This window comes from Mus caroli, chromosome 10, assembly GCF_900094665.2.
Source record: "Mus caroli chromosome 10, CAROLI_EIJ_v1.1, whole genome shotgun sequence".
NCBI lineage: Eukaryota > Metazoa > Chordata > Mammalia > Rodentia > Muridae > Mus > Mus caroli.
In genome coordinates this window covers 26,700,187-26,710,649 of record NC_034579.1, presented here as the reverse complement: position 1 = coordinate 26,710,649, position 10,463 = coordinate 26,700,187, and positions in this window count along the sequence as shown.

Sequence of the window (10,463 nt, the reverse complement as noted above, 5' to 3'; positions counted from 1 at the left end):
CAGTCTCAGGTCCTGCGCAATTGGATTGGAGCAGAAGCTGTGTTCCACTCACCAGCAGTCCCAAAATCCTGCGGCGGGGGTCGTGGGTAGCTGGTGGGTGTCAGGCAACCCTGCGCTCCCGCTACCCTGGCGCTGATCCAGCCGGATGAGGCCTGTGGTCCTACCCATTATGGCATTTTCATACAACTCTGAAGCAAGAAGCAAACAGATGCTTTAAACCCTATGATGACTTTATTTTGAATTATATGACTGACACACCATGCTTATTAAAACATATGTTTTAAAATTCTGTGGAAATAAAACAAGGAATTCCACTTTTGAATTAATTTAACTGTTCCTTCCTAGGGATATATAAAAAGTAGAAGCTGGTATTATTCTTTAAAGTGGTTCCAAATGAGCACACAATATATTAAATACCAGTGTCATCAGAACAAGGACAGAGGCTGCAAAGGAAAACACGTGTTCTGTATTCACCTGTATACAAAAGTCAGATTGAGCCATGCTCAGGCACTGGGTGTCCTCCTGTATACAATAGTCAGATTGAGCCATGCTCAATGGACAGTGGGTATCCACTTGTAATCACAATATTCAGGAAGCTGAATGAGGGGGGAAAATCACAAGTTCTAGACCAACATGCACCGTATTGGGATATCCTACCTCAAAAATAAATTTAAGAAAACAAACAAACAAACATGGGAAGGTGGGAAGAAGGAAGAAAGGGGGAGAACAAGGAAAGGTGGAAAAAAGGCAAAGAGAGAGAGTAAAAGAAATTCAGGCTGCAAACTATCACCTACCTCTAACCCATTTTATTATCTTTTCAAAGTATACAATCTATATGTTTATTGCCATAAAATACTACAGAAAACAAATAAAATAGAGAACAATAAATCCATCTATACTCATACAATTTCAACATAACTATCATGAATGCCTTAAGACAGATATTTCCAAGCTTTTGCCCTGTGTATGTAGACAATTTTAAAAATACAATTGAGATCTCCACAGTAACCCTTTATACTTAGTAAAGATTAAAGGTACATCTATAGCTTGAAATACCGTCCTTATTAATTAGTAGGAACAAAATGGTGCTTAAAACTTTTGGTATTCCTCACACCTTGAAACCACTCAAGTCTATGTCTGCCAAAAACTGAATAGGTTAGACCTATATGTGTCCTGGTGGCGTGCACTGAAAGGTATTTACCTCATATATAAGGTGCTCTTGTCTGAAATCTTCAATATACATCCAATTATGAAGAAACAATTCAAAATGGTAATGTGTGACTTGTTTATGAAATAGTCTCTAAGGCCTATGTGTTGAAGCTTGGTCGACCATATGGCTAACCTAATCACTGAGATGTAATTAGACTGGGGTGGAGAAAGAGGTAGGGAGTCCTGACCCAAGCAGTGTATTAATTACTTGATGGATTTGTAATTTGTTGGTCTACTAATAAGTGATAGAAACCTTAAAGGGAAATTCTAGTTGGAGGAAAGGCATGATCACTGGAGGTATATTTTCAGGAGCTCTATCTCATTTGTTGCTCCCTCTATCTCTGTTTCTCTCTGACTCCTGGTTGTCTGAGGCAAGTATCTCTGTTCTCCACTAGGGCTTCTGTCATTCAATATTCTGTGTGGAAACTCCCTTCAATCCCTGGAACAAGGAGCCAAATAAATCTTCCCTCCATAAGCTGCTTTCTCAAGGATTTTTTTACAATGAAAAATTAACACAACAGGACATTCTGCAGGATGTCTGTCCAAGATTTTCCCTAAGAATAAAAGGGACAGTATTCAGAGGCTCCTGAAAACTGGTCATATATCAATGCCAAAAACAAAAGTTCATTGGAACTTGTACCAGAAAAGAAAAAAATGCTATGGAATATAATATTAAACAAGATAAATATACTTACAAATCATGTTATAAAATTCATATTTTCCTAAGGTGTTAACAGGTTTCTGAAAAAGAAATAATCCTGTTCTTGGAAGAGGAAACACACACACACACATACTGCACACAACAAACACACATGTACATTCATACACATTCTCTCATACACTTATGCTCATTCTCTCTCTCTCTCTCTCTCTCTCTCTCTCTCTCTCTCACACACACACACACACACACACACACACACACGGAGGAAGAGATTATCAGAAGGTGTTTTTGCACCCATTTTTCAACTTTTCTGTGGGTTTGAATGTTTCAAAGTCATATATTTGCATACATGAGTCACATAAATACACATATTTTCATCCCACCTTAATATTAAGTATAACTATATTATATGTTTGTTCTATAATTTATTTAACAAATTTCTGATTTTCAATGTTTTGTTTGTTCCTTTCTTTAATATATGAACAAATTTGAAAATAATTCCTGCAGTAGCTATTCACCTGTATGCTTGTCTACTTGGGTAAATTCAGACTAATTATTCTTCAGACAAGTATGTGTGGCTTTTTTCTTAATTTTTTTAACATGAAAAATGATTGATTGGTCCATTTCTGAATATCTTCAGGACTTAAGACATGATAATTCTCATGACAAGGATTATTATTGTCAAGAGGTCAACTTCTAATGCTGGTATTTCAGTAAACCAATTATTTATTAAACTCAATATTCTCTGTTCTTAGGTATGGAAAAGCCCTGTAAATTTTTTTTTATCTTAAACTCTACTAAAATCAATGTGCTGACTAATTTTTCTCACCTTGAAACAAGCTATGATCATTTGAGAAGAGGAAAACATTATTGAGAAAATGCCTTTTTTAGACTGACTGTGGGCAAGCCTGTGAGACATTTTCTTAATTGATGATTAATGTGGAATGGACCACCTCTGTGATGAGTGCCACTCCTGGGAATGTGGTCCTGAATGCTATAAGAAAGCCGCTAACCAAGCCAGTAAGTAGTGTTCCTCCATGGCTTTTCACACTGTTCCTACCTCTGGGTTTTTTGCCTTGAGTTCCTTTAATGATAGACTACAAATTGTAACATAAAATGAACCCTTTCTTCCCAAGTTTCTCTTGGTCACAGTGTTTAATAACAGCAATAGAAAAGCTTTCATGGTAACCTTAAATTACTATACAAGAAAATGTCAGTCACTATTTCCTATTCTGTCCTTCTGTTCTAACAAGTTCTATCTTCAATATTGGCACCAACATATCCTTGGATATTATTCCCAACAGACATGGCACCTTCTTAACAATACCAGAAAACAGGCAGACCAGAAAAGAGCCGCATCCTTTAGTGCTCTGTGAGAAAACTGCTTGAGGATATGGATTCTTCTGCCATAGAGATACCACCACCATCTGACTAATGTCTCAAAAATCATACCCCAACAGTCAGTGTGTGAGACTTACATCATTGAAATAACAACTACAGACAGCCTAAGCCAAACCTTTTTCTCAACCATCTTGGGTTATTTAACAATCTTTGCTTATAGTTTTCAACATATTCAAATATAGCAAGCACTTGCTCTTGGCCCCTTCTCCTTCCCCCCCTCCCTCCCTTTTTTCCCTCTCCAGTCCATATACTCATATGTAGAGAATATTTTCCAATACCTCACCACCTCAACTCTGGCTGAGTGACCAAAAAGGAAAGGAAAGTTAAGAAAAATATACACAGACCTTTTGTGTAGTTTATTTTTTGCCACTAAAAGTGAAATCGTTGACCCAAGTTTTGTTTGAGTTGGACCAACTTCAAATAATAATAATCAAGAAATCTTCCAATAACTGAAACAAAAAAGATGACTTATGGGAGCATTAAGATATAAACTCATGTTTGTTTAATACTTTGCGCAAGTTGAAGGATCAATACTTTCTGGTACTGCTTCTATTGTGGTACCCAAGCCCACATCACATTAACTACTAACAGAATACACCCAAAGAAAACAGATAATACCTTCTATGAAAACCCTTAATCCCCCCCCCAAAAGTAGTTATTTTTCTTAGGTGCTCATGGGAGCTAAGAGTTCCAATTCCTTTTTGCAGTGGTTTCTGCTGTTCCTGTCACACTGAACACACACTGAAATTGGTTCCTTTGCTGACTTATGAAGAACAAAACACTGTCAGAGGCAGAGTCTGGGTGGGATGCAGCCTATAGAGAGGACCCAGGAAATGCAGATCTAGATAATGCAGGGGGTCTGGACCACCAACTCTAACTTAAAGCAAATCTTCATAAACCACCAGATTCACAGATTCAACATTTATGCTCTGGCCACAGATCTCTAGTGTGGATTAAGTGGAGAACACTGCAAGTTACACAAGTTACATTGTTTATTATTTCCTCGGGTGTTACTCCAAGAGAAAGTATTGAATACAATGTGATGGTTCTGTGGTTTTTGTTTAAGAAAATGTCAACTAACATAACATCCAAGAAAAATCTTCATCTAAGATTATAATGAAATTATACAAAGCAGGGAATTTCAATGCCAAAAAGGGGTATTTAAACATTTTTTAGTAAAAAATTAAATAAATATTTTAAATTGGATAGCTACTGCCATATTTATTTTTTCACAATCAAAAAATATTCACATATCTATTTCAAAGTATTGTGTGGGCATATTTATTTTGCCCATTAGGTCAGTATTCAGTGGGAGATAAAAGACTGTACTCTTCATCCTGGGGTGGTACAAGACTGTAGTCTGGAGTCAGGACACAGAGAGAACTGCCCCAGCTGGTCTACTTAGAAGCTATCTGACTTTAGATAGTGACCTCACTTCCCTGAGACTGTTGCCTTTTCTGTCCAACAGTGATAAAAGAAAAAAATAATCATTTCTTTATACACAGATAATTGTTTGGTTGCTGTTGTTGTTGTTTTTAGAATTGACATCCTCACCCAATCTGAAACAGCTCCCACCAAGTCTATCTGGCCTCTAGAACTCCCAGAGAAAATATCCAGACTCTTCAAAATACTGTAAGTCATTGCTTCTCTGCAATTTCCAGGTTTTTGGTTTTGGGGTGTTTTTTTTTTTCAGGGGGGGGGACTTTTGAAAACTCTCAAAGGTTTTGCAAGAGTACTTCCCAGCACACACACAAATCTCAAGAGGCTTAGAGTCCATTTCCTGGGAACAAAACCTCTAACATCTCAGTTTTCTAAAAGCAGAGGAAATACCCATGGCATAGACATTTGTAATATTAAACATATCACTCAGCAGTACAGACAACAGGGAACTAAAGACCTTGTTTCTGGCTTCTGGTACCTTTGCATGAAATCTTATAAGAAAAACTTAACCAAGATGATGTGATGGTGTCTAAGACAGTTGGTGGTTCTCCTCGTCAGAAACAATTCAAGTGTTTACTCTTTTCTTTACATTTGCTTTCTTTTCTCAAGTTGTTTATTACTTAACCCTCCAAGAATCTGACTTTCTGTGGAATGGAACCATAACTTATCTTTACCTATAAGTGTAGGCTGCATGTCTGGCTCAGACACATGCAGTAGGACATAGTCAAGTCTATGTGCAAAATTGTTTCCACTGAGAGAGTTTCAAAACTGACTTGAATTTGGTCAAGAAACAAGTGGGTCATGCAGTGAACATAAACTTACTTGTCAAAAGCAATGTCAACTGACAGGTAGAATCTTTTGACCAGAAAAGGGGTAGTCTGGGTTAAATCTAGAGCATGGTGCTGTCTCCCATTTCACCATTGGGGCTATTGTCTCTAGATTCTGGTCTCATTGGTTTCCATGGAAACTGTGGTTATGCCTTATAGCTGTGATGATAGGATCACCAGCACTACTTCTATGTTCCTGAGGGCCCAAGTGTCTCTATCAATTAACAAGTAGTAGATAGTGACCATCTAGACGCCTCTACCACAGTTGCTAAGTGTTGTAGCCCAACACAGACTATCAAGATACAATGAAGGCCAGCATAATGGACTGACCCTGACTTCTAACCTTGGCAGAAAGGGACATAGATAATCATGTGATAATCATGTTTCACATGTCACAGGCTGAGCTGGTATACTCTGGATTAGCAAACAGAATGTCAGTAGTTTCACTTCATGCTTAGAAATGTTTAGAAAACAGAAGTTTTATGAGTCTCACTATGGCATGCTTCCCTTTCACAAAGCACCATTATGCTTATGTTTTTCTGTTCTTGCTACACAAAACAGGATTTATCCCAGTGAATTCACTTCATGGTTAATTCCTTCCAAAAAGTCACTTAGAATGGTGTTGACATGGTGATAAATGGCTTATTCCATATTTTCCTTCACATATTTCACAAAGAAACCCCATAGTTTCTAGCTTCTTTGTGTCTTATCCCCAGACCTGAGCTAAGTTTACCTTTGTCTTTCTCTTCCCTCTCCTCTTATTTCTTAGGATATCTAGAAATACGAGATTTGTTTTTATGTCAAGCCAATGTTAGTACCTAACTATACTAGTATGACTCAACTAATCCTTACTACATTGCACACACCTTGTAGCACCTCTTTAATTAGACTTAATAGGTTTCTGTTTCTTTATTTGCCTTATTATGCATATTTTCCAGCACCACATGATATTCTCAAGTAACAAAAAGACATCTGCTTTAAGGAGAGTTATGAGAAAACCAAGCAATTACCCTTAACACATGTTAAAATGTCTCTCCATGAACAGGAGTCATACTTAAAATATTATGAATTGATGAATTTATATCAGTGAACCTGGCTGTGCTGAACTTAGAATAAAGCTATTTGAAAAGATATATTCTTGAACATTTCCATTTTATTTGGCTTCTAGTTTGGGCAAAAATGAGCATGGAACACTTTCTTGATGCCTCTCCAAACCCTCCCTAGGTAATTTATGAAACATTGAAAGTTAAATATCATATGGTCCTGACTCTGATTAATCTTAAATTATTGCATTCACAAATTTTTTATTTTCAATTTCTGCTCATCATTTCTTTTGTTATAGTAATACTTTTAGATAACCAATATTTTATAGTTGAATGGATTTTGTGCCCATAATTATTTTTAACTAGAAAAAAACTGGAAGAAAATTTTCAAATAATTTCTATCTTCAAAAATACCCTATAATAGCAATTTTCAATTCTAAAAATGCCCAACAGTGGGGAGTGGGAACTCAAAGAATCCACCACCAATAGATAAGCAAGGCCTCAAGAGGAGGGATGGTTTTACCAACCCACAGTCAAAATTTCTGACCCAGAACTGCTCCTGTCTAAAAGAGCTGCAGGAACAAAAATGGAGAAGAGACTGGGGAAAAGGAGATCCAGTGACAGACCCAAATTGGGATCCATCTCAAGGGGAGACTTCAAGGCCTGACACTATTACTGATGCTATGGTGTGCTTATAGACAGGAGCCTAGCATACCTGCCCTCTGAGAGGCCCAACAAGAAGCTGGAAGAGTTAGATGCAAATACACTTAACCAATGGACAGAAGCCTGAGCGCCCTGTGGATGAATTAGGGGAAGGCTGGAAGAAGCTGAGGAGGAGGGTGTCCCCATAGGATGACCAGCAGTCTCAACTAACCCAGACCCCTGACAGCTCCCAGACACTGAGCCACCAACCAGGCAGCTTACCGAGCTGCGGAGGTTTGAATGAGAATGCCCCTCATAGGTTCAGATATTTGACTACTTAGTCCCCAGTAGGTGGCAATATTTATGTGTTTCAGGAGCTGTGGCCTTGCTGAAAGAAGTTGATTATTAGGGGCAGCTATATCACACCCCTCCCATCAAGACTCAAAGACTATTGTGGAAAGGGGGGCAGAATGAATGTAAGAGGCATAGGTGGGAAATGATATCAAGGATACAGTGATTTCCAGACACAACACGGTAGGTGCACACATGAAATCAGAGATTGTGGAGAACGGGAGACCTACACAAGCAAGGCATAATATCAGTGTGAAGGAGGGAGGGTAGCATGAAGTCACACCCGAGCTGAAAACCTATTGAGATTTGATTGCAAAGGTGGTCATTCTTCTTTAGTAGAGTGGCATGTAGTACGTCAGCCATAATCCAGAGCAAGCCCCAAGCCCAGAAGTTGTTAGCCATTACACACTAGATGAGAAAGAGAGAGAGAGAGAGAGAGAGAGAGAGAGAGAGAGAGAGAGAGAGAGAGACTTGATTTTTTTTTTTGAGAAGAAAAACACATGATGTTGGGTCAGTTATAGGTATGGAAAGTTTTGGGAGGAGTTGGTAGAAGGACAAGAACATAGTTAAAATATATTACATAATGTTCTCAAAGAATAAATACATTAATTAATATTTGATTAAGAAAAACAAAATATACAGGAAATGAGGGGCAGCCTGGAACAGGAGCCTTCAGGTTTCCATCTCTGCTTGTAGAAGATCCTCTGCCACAGGCTCCATGAACCAAATAGTGCCATGAAAGAGCGAGCCTCCAAGAAGTGCAGACAGGCCTGTGAGTGCAGGTAGAACCATCACTGCTGCTCAAAGGAAACTGCTCAGAACCTTCAGGACACAGGAACCAAGGGGTTGCCTGGAACAGGAGTCTTCTGGTCTCCGTCTATGACCAGAACTGATCCTGTGCCACAGACTACCAAATAACGCCAGGAGAAGAGATCTGGTCTTTCAGGAGTGTCTACAAACCTGTGAGCACAGGTAAGACCATCACTTCTCCTCAAATTCCTGGCCCAAGAGGGACCCTCCCAGAGCCATCAGGAAACAGGAACCAAGGATCAGTTGGAGACAGGATCTTTCTTATTTCTGTCTGCACCCCAGAGCTGACCACAGCTCTCCATAACCAAATTCCTCCCAGAGATAACTGGTTTCTCAAGAGTACTGACACACAGGCTTGCAGGAGGGACAAGCCAAAGTAAGAGAGAGCAAGACAAGCTAACACCAGAGATAACCAGATGACAAAAGGCAAGCACAAAAACATATGAAACACTAACTCAAGACTACTAGGCATCTTCAGAACCCAGTTCACCAACCACAGTGAATCTTGGTTTCCCCAACACATCAGAAAAGCAAGACTCTGACTGAAAATCACATTTCATAATGATGATAAAGGAATTCTCTTTAAAAAATACAAGAGAACACAGGTAAACAGGTAGAAGACCTTAAAGAGGAAACACACACACACACACAAAAAAAAAAATTCCTTAAAGAATTACAGGAAAACACAACCAAACAGGTGAAGAAATTGAACAAAACCATCCAGGATCTAGAAATGGAAATAGAAACAATAAAGAAATCAAAAAGGAAACACTGGAGCTAGAAAACATAAGAAAGAGACCAGGAGACGTAGATATATGACCAAACCTAAGGGTAATAGGCATAGAAGAGAGTGAAGATTCCCAATTTAAATGGACAGTAAATATCTTCAACAAAATTATAGAAGAAAACTTTCCTAACCAAAAGAAAGAGATGCCTATGAACATACAAGAAGCCTACAGAACTCCAAATATTAGACCAAAAAAAAAAAATTCCTCCTCTCACATAACAATCAAAACACCAAATGCACTAAACAAAGAAAGAATATTAAAAGCAATAAGGGAAAAAGGTCAAGTAACATATAAAGACAGACTTACCAGAATTACACCAGACCTCTCACCAGAGTCTATGAAAGCTAGGAGATCCTGGGCAGATCTCATACAGACCCTAAGAGAACACAAATTCGAACCAAGGCACCTATACCCAGCAAAATTCTCAATTACCATAGATGGAAAAACCAAGATATTCCATGACAAAACCAAATTTACACAAATCCACAAATCCAGCCCTACAAACGATAATAGATGGGAAAATGCCAACAGAAGGAGGGAAACTACACCCTAGAAAAAGCAAGAAAGTAATCTTCTTTCAACAAACCCAAAAGAAGATAACCACACAAACATAAAAACAACATCAATAATAACAGGGAGGAACAATCACTGTTCCTAAATATCTCTTAACATCAATGAACTCAATTCCCAATAAAAAGACAGAATAACAGACTGGATACGTAAATAGGACCCAGCATTTTGCTGCATACAGGAAATGCACCTCAGTGTCAAAGACAGACACTACCTCAGAGTTAAGAGTGGGAACACAATTTTCCAAGCAAATGGTCCCAAGAAACAAGCTGGAGTAGCCATTTTAATATTGGATAAAGTCAACTATCAACCAAAAGTCATCAAAAAAGATAAAGAAGGACACTTCATACACACCAAAGGAAAAATCTACCAAGAAGAGCCCTCAATTCTGAACATCTATGCTCCAAATGCAACCATACCCACATGCATAAAAGAAACTTTACTAAAGCTAAAAGCCCACATTACACCTCACACAATAAATGTGGGGAACTTCAACACCCCACTCTCATCAATAGACAGACCAGCAAAACACAAACTAAACAGAGACACAGTCAAACTAACAGAAATTTTTGACCAAATGGATTTAAAAGATATCTATAAAACATTTCATCCTAAATCAAAAGAATATACCTTCTACTCAGTATCTCATGTTACATTCTCCAAACTTGACCATATAATCAGTCATAACAGAAATAAGAAGATTGAAGTAATCTCATGCCTC